Genomic DNA, 14,454 nt, shown 5'->3' on the forward strand with positions numbered 1-14,454 from the left:
TTCAAAAAATCTCAAAGGACTAACATAATAATGACATGCTTCCAACCAACTGTAATTAAGCCAGAAATCAGCAATAAGAAGATATCTAGGAAAAAAAAAAACTGTTTTCATGTCCATTGATGATTCATACCTGAAGAAATAATATGATTATATAATGAAAGTTTTTCTAATCCCATTCTTTAGCAGTTGGCATTACCATTTAGTAGCTGGCATTCTACTATCAAGAACTTTCCTGTCTCCCCTATTCATTTTCTATCAGTAAAGATTCTTCATTTATTCAGTGGGTTGTAATCTATACTGTCATTATTTATGCTGATGCTCAAATTGTTTCATATATGGATTACATATATTATAGATTCTGAACTGGGGGAAAGGGAGCAGGAGTGAGGCATGGCACAGGGGCATGCAGAGACTTTTGGCAGAGATGAGTATGTTCTCGAACCCAATTGTGCTGATGATATATATATCAAAGCCGATCAAATCATAACTCAAATACGTGCAGTTTATTATAGGTCAACAAAACAGCTTTAAAAAAGGCAAACTCAAGGAGCATCTAGAAGACTGAATTTTACTTCACTCTAGCTGTTTGATAACAACTAGAGACAGGGCTTCCCTGGTGGCTCAGAGGTTAAAGCGTCTGCCTGGAATGCAGGAGACCCGGGTTCGATCCCTGGGTTGGGAAGATCCCCTGGAAAAGGAAAATGGCAACCCACTCCAGTACTCTTGCCTGGAGAATCCCATGGAGGGAGGAGCCTGGTAGGCTACAGCCCATGGGGTCACAAAGAGTCAGACACGACTGAGTGAAAAGTAATAATAATAATAACAATAGAGACAGATTACTTGGGGCTTCCCTGCTGGCTCAGTGATAAAAAAAACCTGCCTGCAATGCAGGAGACGAGGGTTCGATCCCTGGGTGGGGAAGATCCCCCGGAGGAGGAAATGGCAGTATTCTGTCCTGCGAAATCCCATGGACAGAGAAGCCTGGCAGCCTACAGTCCTTGGGGCTGCAAGGGGTTGCAAACTGTCGGACAAAACTGAGCACGAACACAAGAGACAGATGACTAAATGACTAAATCAATAACTGTAATACGAAGCACCTAACAAGATTTTTTTGAAGTTTCCCTTCATTGGTCTGAAACAATTTATTAGCACTGTGGTTACCTAGACTTTTGAAGTTTAGCAGAATTTTCCCTATGAAACCATTTGGACCTAATGCTTTTTGTTTTCAATGAAGTGGTTCTTTCAAAACTTTATCCTATGGAAATTGAGCTATTTCACTTGTAATCTTTATGAGGATCCATTTTGTCAGAATCTATTTCTCTACCCATTTCAGATGGTGACTGAAGCTATGAAATTAAACGATGTTTACTGCTTGGGAAAAAAGCTATGACCAACCTAGACAGCATATTAAAAAGCAGAGACGTTACTTTGCCACAAAGGTCCATCTAGTCAATGCCATGGTTTTTCCAGTGGTCATGTATGGATGTGAGAGCTGGACTATAAAGAAAGCTAAGCGCCGAAGAATTGATGCTTTTGAATTGTGGTGTTGGAGAAGACTCTTGAGGGTCTCTTGGACTGCAAGAAGATCCAACCAGTCCATCCTAAAGGAGATCAGTCCTGAGTGTTCATTGGAAGGACTGATGTTGAAGTTGAAACTCCAATACTTTGGCCAACTGATGTGAAGAGCTGACTCATCTGAAGAGACCTTGATGCTGGGAAATACTGAAGGCGGGAGAATAAGGGGATGACAGAGAATGAGATGGTTGGATGGCATCACTGACTCAATGGACGTTGAGTCTGAGTAAACTCCGGGAGTTGGTGATGGACAGGGAGGCCTGGTGTGCTGCAGTCCATGGGGTTGCAAAGAGTTGGACACGACAGAGCAACTGAACTGAACTGAACTCATTTCAAATAAATATTCGAATATGTTTAGAGGTATGCAAATTAATCTCATAATTTAAAAAATTTCTTTTCTATCAGTGAGTTTTTCCCCATTTGTCATTCTGTATTTGCGATTTCCCCCCATTTTCTTTAGTTTTTTAATCTTGATTTATTTATTTTGGCTGCACCGGGTCTTTGTTGCAGCAGGTGGGCTTTCTCCAGGTGGGGTGAACACAGGCTGTCTTCCTTGCGGTGCGTGGGCTTCTCACTGCAGCGGCTTCTCTTGTGGAGCATGGGCTCCAGGCATGCAGTAGTAGTTCAGGGCGTGGGCTCGGTAGCTGTGGCGCACTGATTAGTTGCTCTGTGGCATGTAGGATCTTCCCAGACTAGGGATCAAACCCGTGTCTCCTGCATTGGCAGGCAGATTCTTTACCACTGGACCACGAGGGAAGCCCAATCCCCCCTCCTATTCTCCTAAGTTAGGCGGTAGTTTACTAGTTTGCTGAATTTTTCAAAATACAAGATTTTGATTGATTGTGTTTTGCAGTTCTCTATCTCATTAATTTCTGCCTCTGTCTTTATTATATTTTTGCCTCTTGTGCTTTCATTTGGTTTACTTTGTTGTCCTTTTTCTAACTTTCCAAGCTTGCAATTTAGTTCATCTATTTTCTTTCCTTTATTTATAATGGCTTTAAAGCTATAAATTCCCCCTTCATCACTACATTATATGTGTCTTACAGAATCTGATTTGTTGTTTTCATTAATTTTCAAGAATCCTTTATTTCCATTTGTATTTCCCTTGTATCCAACAGTACATTAACAGAAAGTTTTTAATCTTCCAGATGAATAAGAACAGTTCAAAATATTTGTACTTTTGGGGAAATACTAATGTTTTCTTTGTGACCAAACATTGCAAAAATTAAAAAAGGAAGAAATTTCACTGAAAACAGAGTTGCAAAGTCTTGAAAGGGTTGCTCTCCTCACATGTACCTTCCTTCACAGCTTGCTTTACGTTCCTGGGCAGGAAGCTTACTTTACGTTCCTGGGCAGGAAGCTTACTTTATCACCCGATTTTCTCCTTGTTAAGCAACAGGACAGTCAATGAGATCTGCAACTCAGCCCCTCTGAGCTCTTGCTTTCCTCCAATGGTCTTGGGTTCAGGGCATCCCTTTCCAACTTCTTTTTCCATATAAAGTACGGTTGTTCTCCTATGTTTTCTAGGCTTACCTGCAGTTTGCTATAGTTTGCATGTCCTAAATTACAATTCCTCTGCCATTCCTGAATAAGTTCATTTTGCCAGTAAAATAGCTATTTTATTTTTAAGGTTGATAACATGAACTATTTTTATGAATGTAAAATGCACACTTGAGTAGGTACATTATTACTGGACTAATCCTACAATTTTCCCATAAAAATTACTTTAATTTTTCAAAGTAAAACAAAGAGAAAGGAGGAAAGAGATCCAGGAAATCCTTATGTTTGAAAATAAAGGAATATACTTATCAAAAAAGCATGCATCAAATAAGATAACAGAGTAGGCATTAGTATATATGTTTGAACTGAACAATAATGAAAGTTTACATATAAAAAGCGTGTGCTATGCAACTAAAGATGCAATTACAGGGAAATGCAGAGCCTTAACTATTCTATCTCATATGTTTTTCATTTTCACAAGTGAAAAACAAAATAAGTCCAATGAACATAGAAGAAAATTATAAAGAGCCAAAATAATGAACAAATAATACAGCCAGTAAACAAGGTTTGTTCTGTAAAAAGACTTACCAAAAACAAGAGAAAAGGCACGCATAACTCACTATCAGGACTAAAAGAAGAAACTCAATCACATATAATATAGACATTAAAATATAATAATAGGTTGTTATGAACAACTTTGAGCCAGAGAAATTTAAAATTTAGATGAAAGGGACAAATTTCTTTACAAACATAGTTACCAAAACTCACTCAAAAAGACAGAAAGCCTACAGCCTTACAGTTATTTTAAAGAAATATCTGTGATTAAAAATCTACCCATAAAGATACTATCAACACCCAAGAGCTGGTGAATTCTTCTGAGCATTTATGACAATAAAATATTCTAATTTTTAAATACTTTATTTAAAATTCCTAATTTTATGAATGATTCCAAAGTACAGAAAGACTGAACCTCCCAACTCTATGAAACTAGCATAATTTTGGTACAGAATTCTGCAAGGGCAGTTAACAAGAAAAATTACAAGTCAATTCTCATGCATGAATGTAGCTGCAAAAAATCCCAAACAATATGTTAGCAAACCAAATCCAGTCATGTAAAAAATATACTACGACCAAGTCACACTGTTTCAGGAATGCATGGTTGGCAACATCAAAAAATCAAATTATTAAAGCAGAAGAATCTTATGATTCTTCTCAAGAGCTGCAGAATAAGCATACGGTAAAATCAAATAAATATCCATTCACAATGAGATCCATTCTTTATGAAAACTCTTATCAAAGAAGGAATAAAAGGGAACTTCCCTAACCCTACAGAGGGGATATACAATTAAAAAATAAACAAGCCTCCATTCAGGGGGATGAAATTTAGAAAGCTTTTCCTTGTAGATCAGAACACTACAGGGATGCCCACTCTCACTACTTCCGTATGATGTGCACTGGAAGCTGAAGCCAAAGCAGAACAGCAAGAATAGTAAATCAACAGTACAGGAGGACTGGAAAGAAGCAAGAGCATTAACATTCACAAATGACACAACTGTGTATACAGAACAACTAGAAGATCTTCAGATTAACAGAGGGGGAAAGCCTCAAGAAGATGTAAAGGGGAAGGAAACAGATTCTTCCCTACAGGTTCCAGAAAGAACACAGGGAACACCAATACCCAGAGAGACCCATTCAACTCTGGGACTACAGACTGTAAGATAATAAACCTGTGTTGTTTCAAGCCACTGAATTTGTGGTTATTCGTTACAGCAGAAAACAAATGCAGTGAGTTTAAGCAGACTGTTGGATGTGAGGTCAGCACACAAAAATTGATTCTATTTTTATATATCACCAATAAACAAAATTTCAGGAAAGCTTACCATTTACAATGGCATAAAAATTTTTAAGTCCAAAAAATAAATCTACCAAACTATGTCTATGATTCTGTTCAGAAAATTATAAATAATTATTAAGAGAAATCAAGGAGTAATCAAAGGACTCTTTGAGAACCCAAAGAATTCTCCAGGCAAGAATACTGGAGTGAGTTGCCATGCCCTTCACCAGGGACTCTTCCCGACCCAGGGGTCGAACCCAGGTCTCCTGCACTGCAGGCAGATTCTTCACCATTTGAGCTACCCGGGAAGCCCACAAGGAGTAAACAAATATTTGAATCATAGTCATGACTGGAAGACAACAACACTATCAAGATGCCCATTCTCCCCAAACTGATGTATAACTTCATGCAACTCTAATCAAAATTCTATTTTTTCCCCTTGAAGGAATTTAACAGATGAATGTATAGTTTACATGGTGATGCAAAATTCCAAAAATAGCCAAGACACTCTGGAAGACCTACAGGGTCAGAAGACTAGCGCCAGCAGACATATGAGGACTTACTAAAACCTACTTTAAAAACAGTGAGATACTGATGCAAGGATAGGCAAATAGATTAGTCTCTCTTTGGTCTAAAGAGACTAAAGAATCCACAAGCAAGGCAATATACAGAAAGTTAATTTAAGACAAAAGTGGCACTGCAGAACACTAGGGAAGGAGTCTTTCAGTAAATGGGGCCGGGGCACTGGATCTACATGAGAAGAAATGAAATTTAAACACTACTTCACTCCACACACATAAATCATTTTCAAGTGAACTGCAGCTCTAAATGTAAAGGGCAAAACAATAAAGTTTCTGGGAAAGAATACAGAATAATTTTATAATCACCCACCAAGAGATTTATCAAACAAGATATAAAAAGCACTAACAAAAAAGATAAAGATAAGAAAAACTGAACTTTCATTTTAATTAAGAATATTCTGTGTGCCAACTAGTTTAAAATAACTTGCTTGATGGCTCAGACAGTAAAGAATCTGCCTGCGATATGTGAGACCTGAGTTTGATCCCTGGAATGGGAAGATCTCCTGGAGAAGGGAATGCCAACCCACTCCAGCATTCTGGCCTGGAGAATTCCATGGACAGAGGAGCCTGCCAGGCTACAGTCCATAGGATTGCAGAGTCAGACATGACTGAGCGACTTGCACTTTCAGGACCTGACACCTGAAAATAAAGAAAAATAACATCCTGATTGGGCTTCCCAGGTGGCGCAGTGGTCAAGAATCCACCTGCGATGCAGGAGACTCAGGTTAGATCCCTGGGTTGGGAAGATCCCCTGGAGGAGGAAATGGCAGCTCACTCCAGTCCTCTTTTCTGGGAAACCCCACGGACAGAGGAGCCTGGTGGGCTACAGTGGAGGGAGTTGCAAAGAGTTGGACACGACTGAACGCAAGCACAAGCAAGGTCCTGAGTAGCACACAAGTTAGGATGACTGTTCTCTTTGGGGATGAGGATGAGACGGGCAGAGAGGAGGCTTTTGAAGGTGCTAGCAATGTTATAACCTGGGACATGGGTACAGATGTGTTTCCTTTGATACATATCATTAACATGCTGTCGGTGGAGTCCCCAAAGGCTGCTCCCTCATGTTCAGTGATGAAGGATCCCCGGCATACAGTCCCAACACACAGCTAAGTTTCATTACAACAGGCGGTAAAGACACACCATCAGATCAGCAAGGGGAAAAGACACGCCAGTCTGTAGGAATCCATACTGGCTTTACATACGCTCTCCCTCCTGGACAGCATGCTCTCTCTCAAGGAAAGCGTAGCTACATGTGCGCAATGCTTCTGCCCTAGGGAACTCACCAGAGATGCAATGGTTAGGGTCTTTATCTAGGGCTGGTCACATAGGAACCCTTTAACACCAAAATGTCAGCTTCTGAGAATGAAAGCAAGTGTTAGTGCCCCACATAGGCAAAAGGACTTTATCAGCTTAAGAAAGGTTCCAAAAGCTGAGTTCCTAGACACCAGTCAAGGGCCAATCTTGTGTGCAGGTCTTTCTAAGGATAATTCTCAGGCCTACTATGTTAACTCATTCCTACAAAGCTTATGGGCTTCCCTGGTGGCTCAGCAGTAAAGAACACAGCTGCTAATGGCAGGAGATGCAAGTTCGATCCCTGGGTTGTTAAGATCCCCTAGAGAAGGTAATGGCAACCTACTCCAGTATTTTTGCCTGGGAAATCCCATAGATAGTGCCTGGTGGGCTACAGTCCGTGGGGTCACAAAAAAGAGCTGGACATGCCTTAGCGACTAAACAACAACACAGTTTACATGGATGTTTTCTGCACTTTTTCCCATGAAATATATATTATTTCACAGTAGGGTGGAGGAGAGGAACTTAAGAGTTTGGGAGTGTACACATTGCCATATTTAAAATGCATAACCATCAAGGACAAACTGTATAACACAGGGAACTCTGCTCAATGTTATGTAACAACCTAAATGGGGAAAGAATTTGAGAAAGAATAGATACATGTCTATGTATAACTGAATCACTTCACTGAACAACTAAAACTATCACAACACTGTTAATCAACTATACTCCAATATAAAATAAAAATTCAAAAAATTTTTCATAATAAAAATGTTTAAAAATGACTAAAATTATATTAAATCCACTTTTAAGAGCCACAGATGAGAAGATATCAGCAATAGGTATAACAAAAACAACTATGTGGAATGTAAAAATAACTCCTATAAAACAAGAAAAAGACAACTCCACAGAAAAGACAGAATACTTGAAGAGTCACTTTAAAAATGAGGACACAGTCCATAAATACAAGGTGCTCAGCTTCATTAATAATCCAGGGAACCAAAACCTTAAGAAAATACATACACCTACCTGACAGGCAAAAACAAAATCACAGTATCAAATACTAGAAAGGATGTGGGGCAATGAAAAGTCTTAACACACTGGTAGGAGTGCAACCACTTCTGAAGACCATTTGGCTTCAGATAGAAAAGTAAAGCCTATACATACCCTTAGACCCAGTGCTTCTACTTTTAGTTATACACAAACTAAAGACCGTGTGCAGCAGGGAGTATACACAAGAACATTCAGAGCAACATTAACAGCCAAACTCGGAAACCAGCCCAAATGCCATCGAAAGCAGGGTGGGTAAACTGAGGCACAATCAGACAACAGAATATTCTATGGCAACGAAATAAGCTTTTATTATAAATCATTAAATTATTTTAAAAATTAGAAAACCTCTATCTGCGCCTTCCCTGGTGGGCCAATGGTAAAGACTCGATGTTTTCAATGCAGAGGGCACAGGTACGATCCCTTAAGCCAATAAGGTCCTTTTGCCTACGTGGGGCACTAACACTTGCTTTCATTCTGAGACGCTGACATTTTGGGGTTCAGTTCAGTCGCTCAGTTGTGTCCGACTCTTTGCGACCCCATGAATCGCAGCACGCCAGGCCTCCCTGTCCATCACCAGCTCCCAGAGTTCACTCAGACTCATGTCCATCGAGTCAGTGATGCCATCCAGCCATCTCATCTTCTGTCGTCCCCTTCTCCTCCTGCCCTCAATCCCTCCCAGCATCAGAGTCTTTTCCAATGAGTCAACTCTTCGCATGAGGTGGCCAAAGTATTGGAGTTTCAGCTTCAGCATCATTCCTTCCAAAGAAAGGTTCCTATTAGTTATCCCTGGGGGAACTAATATCACCCATGCCACATGGCATGGCCAAAAAATTAAAGAAGAAAAGGAAAACCTGTATCTACAATATGGAAGGATCTCACAAACATAACATTGAATCAAAGAAGAAAGACAAAGTAGAAACATAAACCATCAAGCCATTTACTGAGTTCAAAACCAGGCAAAACTGAATTAACTACATTACTTATAGGTGCATACATGGGTAAGTTAATAAAATTATTATTATAAAAAACAGGGAAATAGTTATCTCCAGTGTAGGGAGGATGTTATGATGAGGGAAAATATTACATTTCTTCATGTAATTACAGTTTTATAATTATTGTTTACATTTACATAATTTTAATATAAAGTTAAACTCTATATTCTTTATATGTATATATACACACACAGTGTACTTAAAAAATGTATCTACTTTCACACACAAATTGTTTTTTGAAAAAACAGCAACAAATAACAAAGTATTAATATTAAAAACACACAAAGCTCCAAAGAACAAATGATCAGGGAGTATAAATAGTTAACCAAAATATACACATACAAAATAATCTTATGGAAAAATGTTCAACTTTTTTTTTTTTTTTGATGCAAAAGCAAGAGAATTTTTATTACCAAGCTCGAGCTGGGGCTCCCACCGATACCGACGCAGCAGCTACAGGGAGGAGCCCTGATCAACTTTTCTAATAATTAATACCATGAGGCAACATTTCACACCTATTAAAACAAGAAGAAGAATGGAATACGGTGATAATTTACAAGATAAATGACAACCACTAAGACTGAGAAGCTACGTGGAACAAATTATGAATACACTAAGGTTATTTAGAAATTTTAAAATTTAAATTTCATGAGAAAATAAAAACAGCTGAAGTGAGTGAAAGACGGATTATGACTGCAAAGTTTCTTCTTGATATTGAGAACATGGTTCATTAAGATATAGGGCTTTTTAGATAAAGTGAACTCAATAGTTCCTTGCTATTCTTTAAGAACAAAGTCCCTACGTCACAATGCCAAGAACTTCCACTAGCTGATTTCAACTTGTATTTTCACTCTGTGCCAGGGATTGTAGGAGGCACTAGAGGACAGAGACAGGCAAGACATAATTATTACCCTCAATGAGCTTCTAGACAAGTAGGAAATAGACATGCCAATAAATAATTATAATGGAATGGGGTAAGCCCTACAATAAAGTCTTTTCTTAAAAGTCTTATGACTTCCCAGATGAAGGTAAAATTCAGGAAAATCATGGAGCAGCTTTCCAAAGAATACTGAATTGGATCTTGAAGGACAACTGGAACCTCTCAGACAGGGTGGAAGCTGTGAAGAGTAGTCAGTGCACTGTCTGTGCCAAGACTGGCGTGGACCAACAAGGGTTAGAGGAGACTGTTCAAGGGCCTCACGTACCAAGCTACAGGCAACGGAGACCCACAACGGCTTTGGCATTCTGCTCCTCAAAATACTCGGCAGTTATCCATGGACCTCTTTTTCTATCCTTCCTTCCCTCAAACGGAATAAATACAAAATACAACCCAAGTAACATTCAGCTGTAATGCAATCCCATGAAATTTTTCACAGAATTAGAACAAATAATTCTAAAACTCATACAGAATCATAAAAGACCCCAAACTGCCAAAGCAGTTGTGAGAAAAAGGAACAAAGCTGAAGGTATTGCTCTCCCAGACTTCTGACTAGACTACAAAGCCACAGAAATAAAAACAGCACAGTACTGGCATAAGAACAGACACACAGATCAATGCACCAGGATAGAGGGCCCAGAAATAAACCCACACACCTGTGATCAATTAATTTATAATAAAAAGGCAACAATATATAATGGAGAAGAGTCTCCTCAACAAGTGGTGCTGAGTAAACAAAAAACCCAATCAAAAAATGGGCAGAAGACTTAAACAGACATTTTTCAAAGACATACAGATGGCTAACAAGTACATGAAAAGATGCTCAATACTGCTAATTATGAGAGAAAATGCAAGTCAAAACAATGAGATAACACCTCACAATATCAGTGATATCTGACTCAAGATATCAGTCAGAATGGCTGTCATCAAAAAGCCTACAGACGATAAATATAGGAGAGAAAGTGGAGAAAAGAGAACCCTTGTATACTATTGATGGGAATGGTGCAGCCATCAAGCAAAGCAATATGGAGGTTTCTCAAAAACTGAACTACCATATGATCCAGCAATTCCACTTCTGGGCATGTATCTAGAGAAAATCAAAATACTAATTCAAAAAGATACACGCATCCCAATGTTTATAGCAGCACTATTTACAACAGCCAGAACATCAAAGTAATGCATCAGCAGATGAATGAATAAAGATGTGATATATACACACACACACAGAAATAAATAATACTCAGCCATAAAAAAAAATGAAATTCCACCATGTGCAGCAATATGGGTGGACTTCGACCATTATCCGGCAATAACATTTAAGAATTGATGCTTTTGAACTGTGGTGTTGGAGAAGACTCTTGAGAGTCCCTTGGACTGCAAGGAGATCCAACCAGTCCACTCTGAAGGAGATCAGCCCTGGGATTTCTTTGGAAGGAATGATGCTAAAGCTGAAACTCCAGTACTTTGGCCACCTCATGCGAAGAGTTGACTCATTGGAAAAGACTCTGATGCTGGGAGGGATTGGGGGCAGGAGAAGGGGACAACAGAGGATGAGATGGCTGGATGGCATCACTGACTTGATGGACACAAGTCTAAGTGAACTCCGGGAGTTGGTGATGGTCAGGGAGGCCTGGCGTGCTGCGATTCATGGGGTCGCAAAGAGTCGGACACGACTGAGCGACTGAACTGAACTGAATCGGCAAAAATATTGAAATGCTATGCTGTATACCTGAAACAAATAGAATACTGTGAATCAACTCTACTTCAAAGAAAAATACTACATATTAAAATATATAGTTAACTAGTGCTACTACTAAGTCGCTTCAGTCGTGTTCGACTCTGTGTGATCCCACAGACGGCAGCCCACCAGGCTCCTCCGTCCCTGGGATTCTCCAGGCAAGAATACTGGAGTGGGTTGCCATTGCCTTCTCCAAAATACCTACTATCTACATCAAAGGTCTCTCTCCTAACCTTAGAAGTAAATTAGGGCATTACTAACATATGCAAGAAAAATAATAAATTATTGGTTGGAGAGAAAGACAAACAGGACTATTCCCTGCTGGTCCAGTGGTTAAGACTTCGCACTTTCTCCTTGCAGGAAAGTGAAAGTGAAAGTGAGGTCGCTCAGTCGTGTCCGACTCTTTGCGACCCCATGGACTGCAGCCTACCAGGCTCCTCCATCCATGGGATTTTCCAGGCAAGAGTATCGGAGTGGGTCACCATTTCCTTCTCCAACTAGTACTACTTTATTTAACTATATTTAATATAGTATTTACATTTAATTTTATATATTTCCTTAAAATTTTTTTTAATTTACAGAAAATAGAACAATTCCCATGTACCCACCAACCAAATTTAAGAATTTAAGTTCTGTCCTGTTGTTGTTTAGAAGCCAGGGACTGTAGCCCGCCAAGCTCCTCTGTCCATGAGATTTCCCAGGCAATACTGGAGTGGGTATCTCCAAGGGAATATTCCAGAACCAGGGATCAAACCTGCATTTCCTGTATTGGCAGGCGAATTCTTTACCACAGAGCCACCAGGAAAGTCCAAACTCTATCCTATTTCTCTTTTAAAGGCATAAAACGATTCAGATATATTTAAAATCCTATTCACTTCCCCTATCTTCCTCTCCAGAGACTGTGACTATCCTAAAGTGGATGTGTATAATTTCCCTGCACACTGTTCTTTTACTGCACATCTAATACTACAGTCTTTCTCCAATTTTTAAATCCTGGGTTTCCTCATCAGTAAAATGAAGGCAATAGCTCCTGGTTGCTGGGAGGATGAGACATATTATGCATAAGGTGGTTATCATGGGGACTGACGCTGAAAATGATTCAAGATTCAGAAATTTCCTCTCCTCCTACTAGACTGTAAGTTACTTTTTGACAGTTAGCAGCCTGGCTAACTAAATGTTGTTTCAATTTAATTCTATTTATTATTTCACACAGAATACTCTGCCTCTTCCTTCTCCAATTTCAGCTTTCTCACCTAGCCTCTCTCACTATGTCCCTTAACTTTTTTTTTTAATTGAAGTCTAATTACTTTACAATGTTGAGTTTGTTTCTGCTGTATGAGAAAGCGAATCAGTTACATAAATTGTTCCTTACTCTTGACAGGGGCACAGGAGTGCTATTTATCCACGTTGGTGGCACCAGGAGCTGTCAGGCTGTTGTTTTGCTCCGTAACTTGTGGCTGACTCTTTTGCAAACCCATGGACTGTAGCCCGCCAAGCTAAGTCCCTCCATCCATGGGATTCCCAAGCAAGAATACTGGAGTGGGTTGCCATTCCCTTCTCCAGGGCATCCCAACCTCAGGATCAAACCCATGTCTCCTGCATTGGCAGGAAGATTCTTTACCACCAGGGAAGCCCAAGCTGTCAGGTACCTGCTCCATTTCAGGCCACTAGACATCCAAAGTCGCAAGTAACCTAAGGGCAACTAAGGGGTACAGGAGGAATCTCCCGGTTGTACAAGGTGTTTTGCCGTCTGGCAGTTCAATTTAATTCAAATCCTATCTCTAGCATTTAACCAAACGCCCTTTCACAAAGACACTGGTTTGTGCTCTAGTCTCAATGGCTAAAGTGAGAACAATCCTATCTAGTTCTCTGGGTGGTGATAAAAGAACCCTTACTAAGTAGTAAGCACTGTGTGAAGCATTTACTGGCATATACAGCATTAAGTCGGTTCAATACTAACAAAACCTCCAAGATGTAAAATAGGTTATCTCCTTCATATAAGAAGGAAACTGAGGTACTTTAAGAGTTGGAGAGTCACAGACCTAGTATGTGCAGAGGCCAGCATCTGAACTCAGGAAACCTGATACAGTCTGTGCCCTTAACCATTTCCCTTTGCTGGGGTTAAGCTACAGTTAAGATAAAGAGGTGCCGGGCACCTGGTACAGACACTCAAAACACCACTGCCTGGCTCATGCGTGTGGGAGGCCATTTAGAAAAGTACAGTGATTTGGCTTTCCCTCGGTAGAGAAACGAGGTAGTGCCAGGCATCTAGACAGTGACTGTTCTGTGCCAGGCATCAGGGCAAGCACTGGAGCACACGAACAAGAACATAGTGGCTGCTAGGCCGGCTCTGCCCCCGACGCCCTGGGACAGCTTGGTAAAGTTATCCCCCGCCCCCGGGTCTCTGTATCCGAATCAGAATCTCCTCTCAAGCCGCTCGCGGGACTGGAGGACTCCGGACTCTGGCCTAGCTGAACCGAGGGAGACAACGGGAGGAACCGGAGAGGCCTCCCTCTCCATCCCTGGGCCGGATAGCCAGGAACGGAGCTGGGCCAGGCGGACAACCCGTAAGTCGGCGTGTGCGGGAACTCACCTCTCCTACACTCTGGAAGCGGGCGGAACCAGGATCTAAACTACCCGCGTCGCTGCCACAGCCCGGGGACCGCGCGCCAGCTCATTTCGCGCCGGAAGCCGACACATTCCGATTGGCTGCGTCCCGAAGAAGCCGACCAATACTGTCCCTCGGTGGCAACCTGTCCCCCGCCCCGTGGGCTGCTGGGGCGGGATGCGCGTACAGGGCCGAGAGGGGCACGTATTCGCAAAGCCCAATCAAAGCCCGGAATTCGAGGTCAGATGACTACAGTTAATCCCCCGGGCTTCCGGCCTTGGCAGAGTCCTTCGTTTTCAGTGAGTTACAGAGTGTGTTGCAAAAGGCCGTCAATGAGAAAGGCTCCTGG

General features: G+C 40.8%; 1 protein-coding gene and 1 non-coding gene across 2 annotated transcripts in view; one reads left to right on the plus strand and one right to left on the minus strand.

The window, feature by feature from the left end:
- The window catches only part of BLM (Bloom syndrome RecQ like helicase), an 89,940-nt gene extending 75,751 nt beyond the window's left edge, over nucleotides 1–14,189 (minus strand). The window contains exon 1 of the mRNA XM_005694992.3: nucleotides 14,091–14,189. The gene's annotated coding sequence lies outside the window, so the exon portion shown is untranslated. The remainder of the gene's footprint in view (nucleotides 1–14,090) is intronic.
- On the plus strand, nucleotides 611–682 carry TRNAS-GGA. The gene has a single exon. It is a non-coding gene; the product is annotated as a tRNA-Ser (tRNA).

This window comes from Capra hircus, chromosome 21 (genome assembly GCF_001704415.2).
Source record: "Capra hircus breed San Clemente chromosome 21, ASM170441v1, whole genome shotgun sequence".
Classification (NCBI taxonomy): domain Eukaryota; kingdom Metazoa; phylum Chordata; class Mammalia; order Artiodactyla; family Bovidae; genus Capra; species Capra hircus.